The following is a 4111-nucleotide window of genomic DNA, read 5'->3' on the forward strand; positions in this document are numbered from 1 at the left end:
ACTCTGGCTTGTTGCGGTTTCCAATTCAGTTTTTGTCTGCATGCTTCTAGTTATGCATTTTGGTCTCTTTATTCTTTGTTAGGTGAGGGTCAGCACATGTGAGGTTTTCTGCTGGCGTGTAGTTTGTGTAGGGCTCTATAGCAGCCTGACTTGGTCCGTTTTCCTAATAGGAGGTGTATTGGTGTCTTAAGGCCTGCTGTAATATTTTCAGTGTTGCCTTTTCTTAGGTAAGGTGGTTACTGTTTAAGTGCTGGAAATTGGTGCTGTTTTGGTGTGGGCTGTTTACTATTTATGCAATTTCTGTTCAGACAGAATACGTATCTTTTATTCTTAACAATAAAAACAATACTGGACCTTTATTTTTTATTTCCGCCTTGAATTGTAATGAGCAGTGTGTCACACGTGTGAGCATGGCCTGTCAGGTGTGTCACGATGGGAAAAAGGTTGAGAACCACTGCATTAGAGATCACATAAAAAAGGGGGAAAATACATAAGGAAATATAAGATCTCCAAAGTACTCTGTCAGACCACTAAAAGAAAGGGAGAGCCAATAGAAAATAAGTGAGGAAGTTTTTTGATTAATGCATTTGAATAATTTTTCAGTGATGTGGGCCTGTCTCAAACATCCCCCCTTCCTCACCAGTCTGTCACTCTCTGTCTATGCTCCACATCCAACCCAACTAAATTCCCTTTCTCCCTTCACCTGTCCATTCTACAAGTATCTCCTCACTCCACCAATCCAGCCCATCAGTCACTCTCTCTCTCTCTCTCTTTCTCTCCCTCCACAGTCCATCCCCATCAGGATCTTTCTCTCCCCCTTCACCAAGCCATCACCACCAGTCTCTCTATCCCCCTCCTCTAGTCCACCCCCACATGTTTCCCCCCATGTGGGGGTCCACGAACATTTTGGAGGTTGAAAAGGGGTCTACACCCCAAAAAGGTTGGGAACCCCTGTCTTAGGCCATTGAATACATTTTGAAGTTCTGTCTTAGTATCTTCAATACTTAAACACATGACAACAGCAAAATAATATCCATGGGCACTTATTTAGAAGCGAGAGTGCATTTAAATGATCAGATTAATTATTCATCTACTAGTATAGTATACACATTTTTTTAATTTTTTTGTGATTGTACTACATATGAACAGGACTATTTTAATTTACCTATTAAGAGAATGTGACAAGTACATTTGTTCTGCACCCTTCCATAGAATGTGTTGGTAAAATAAGTAAAACAAGGCATCCTAATCAACTTTTCGAGGCAGTGACTTTAAAAGTCTCCTTTAATATAATGCAGATGTTTTACTGCCATACATGCTTTATGCCAAGTTGTGCTGATCAATTACAGTACTGGTATGTTTGCTATCCATTCCTTACTTGTCTCTTCATTAATTTGTTTTTTCACTCAGTAATATACATAGTTGTCGATCAGCAGAGCATAATCTCGCACAAATTTAACACAGACATTTGTAATTATGACATTTTTCTTAAGTAATTTCAGGACACCATTTGCTCTAGATTTTAAAGATCATTTTTTTCCAGTTATGTTTTCTGAAGGATTACAATGTTCTCTCTAATTTTGTGTGGGTTGTATGTATGCAAAAAAACGTACAAATCTGTGTGCAGTGTTTTTTGAAACACTGTTCTATTTTCCTCTTCTTGTGTGTGCTATGTTTTCCTATGTGCACTTGTTTAACGAGCTGAGTGTGCACAATCATAGCTTACAGGGCACATTGGTTTATGGATATCCAGTTTGCACACTTAATCCTTTAAATATCAAAATCAAAGGACTATCATAGCAACTACTCTACCTCATCCAAACATAATTAGGAAACTAGTAGTATAGGAGTCTAGTTTGATGCTTTTTCATGCATAGTTCTTTTAAATAATGGTAATCAGTGCCCTGTGATTTGTCAAGATAGGTTTGAGAAATTTTGCACACATTCTTATTATATTTTGAAATATTTTGTGATGTAAAAATATTAGATGAGCATTTGAAGCACAGTTTATATTTCTCCTATCCATTGTTCAGAGGAAGTGGGGGGTTCTCATAATCTACTAGTTTTGTTATCATTTTCTTACTCTGTCTATCTCAGTTATTCACATTGGAACAGTAACAGTGCATTACATTGAAAGGAATATGAAAGTCAAATGAATAGTTTGGAACTGTTCAGAAGTTTTAAAATATGGTAAAAAATACTGCAAAATAAATCCTAGTGATGATGGGAGAGGTAGAAGTGGGGTTTGCAGAGGTCTGTTTATGATTAGCACACAAAAAAAGCATCGTGTAAAATCAAGTAAACAGAAAATGCATCTTTCCCCCCTCTCTGAAGCAGGCAGGAATCAGATGCTTTTTGATTAATAGCAGAGGGTTCAAGGCATGACCGCAAACCCCGCATGTCCTTTCAATTAGTTGCATTTTTCCCAGTCCTCCTGCCAGCATAAGGGGGGGAATCTTTGACTTGAGCGCACTGATGGAAATCTTGCTGGAAGTTTTTTTTTTTTACCAAATACTTATGTGACTTGACCGATTTTTGCTAAAAGAACAGCACAAACAGTTTTGAAGGCTTTCAAACCCAACCTCTCTTTCTCTCCTCCTCCCCCCCCACGATTTTCTCAGAATTGGGTCTTCTCTCTGACATCACAGGAGCCCTCTTGGTGTAGGATAAGGCTGCTATCAGGACTCTGCATGTTTTTTTTGGTGTTTGGAGAGTTAGAAATAAACACAGCTCTGGAGAAGGTCAGTTGTAAACCGAGCTGAAGAAGGAAGAAGCTCTGAGCCCGGAAGAGGGGAGCACGTTCAAGGGTGAGTACAATTCAGAAACTGGATCGCTGCCTACCATGTCTCCCTATTATGTGTGTCCCTGTCCTGGATCTTTTTTTTAAAGTTGTCTTAGTATCTTTTTTTTTGTACGCGTGTTTACGCAGCTTCACATATGAATCTAGTTAAATATATTTCAATGAGAACCTCTCTTTGCATGTATGGTTTAGGGTAAACTGTTAGCCAAGGGAATCATTTACATTTTAAGTTTTTGGAAGTAAAAATATTTCCATGCAGCCAAATTTGGAAACATTGTCATGTGTTTGGAAGTCTAAATATTACTAATACTCCGTATTTTAAAGACACAGTTATTTGGAAGGGAGTTACTTTCACCCTCTTGATTTTGGAAATTTTGACATGATCTTTTTTTTTTTAAAGAAGGGAGCTATTTCCCAGTTGAGTTCAGTGGAAGTTTTCATGTCAGCCCACTCTAGGGGGCAGTAGAGGCTCACGGGCAGGGGGGATCAGTGTTAAGTATGTGTTCACTGTACCCATTTCAATACGGTAATTGGCTTCTCTGCCTCTTTTTGGTTGAGACCCATAACTTGTACAGCATGGCTGGTTAACAGTTTGCCATCGTGCACCCAACTGGAGACATGAAATAATTTGAAATCTGGCTGAACTGGGATGATTAAACCTCCCGTTAAAATAATTACATCTTGTACATGCAGCATGATATCATTTGGTGAACGTGAATAGAAAAGGAGTTTTATTCAGGTGGTGAATTTGCATCCTAAGTATTAATATTTTTGGGTTGCAGTTGTTGTGTATCAGTGTAGCTGCGATGGCACATAAGAAGTTGGTCACTGCCTCCAAAGTCCTATAGATCAGATGAAACCTACCTGTATATGCTTCTCTAGAGTTGTGAATTAAAAAAAAAAAAGCTGAAGATACATTATTATTATTATTTTATTTTCCTACAGCTCTGGCAATATAGTTGGTATTTTACAAGGTAACCTTAGATAATTCAGTACAGGGATACAGTGATCTGTTCACATAAGTCATAACTATAACATAGCCACAAGTGAATAAGTAAGGGAATGAGTTGTCTCACAGAATTTTCATCCAAATCGGTGTTTCTCAACTAGTGTGCTGTCAGACCTGATCAGGTGATGTTCAGGTAGAGAGACCTGTCTGATACTACAGACATTACGCTTTTTTCGAAAAAAGTTAAAAGCCTTCTTGTTTCAGGCAGCTTTTGGAGATGTGGTTAGTAGCTGAGGGTAGGTGCTATGTGATGGATTATTGTTTGTGATATTTATTTTACTGTTTTATTTTTGTTTTCATAT

At 38.1% G+C, this 4111-nt stretch overlaps 1 protein-coding gene across 1 annotated transcript in view; it reads left to right on the forward strand.

The window, feature by feature from the left end:
- Positions 1–2598: 2598 nt before the first annotated feature.
- RIPOR3 (RIPOR family member 3) overlaps positions 2599–4111 on the forward strand; it is a 198548-nt gene continuing 197035 nt past the window's right edge. The window contains exon 1 of the mRNA XM_029612994.1: positions 2599–2807. The gene's annotated coding sequence lies outside the window, so the exon portion shown is untranslated. The remainder of the gene's footprint in view (positions 2808–4111) is intronic.

This window comes from Rhinatrema bivittatum, chromosome 8 (assembly GCF_901001135.1).
Source record: "Rhinatrema bivittatum chromosome 8, aRhiBiv1.1, whole genome shotgun sequence".
In the NCBI taxonomy this organism is placed as follows: domain Eukaryota; kingdom Metazoa; phylum Chordata; class Amphibia; order Gymnophiona; family Rhinatrematidae; genus Rhinatrema; species Rhinatrema bivittatum.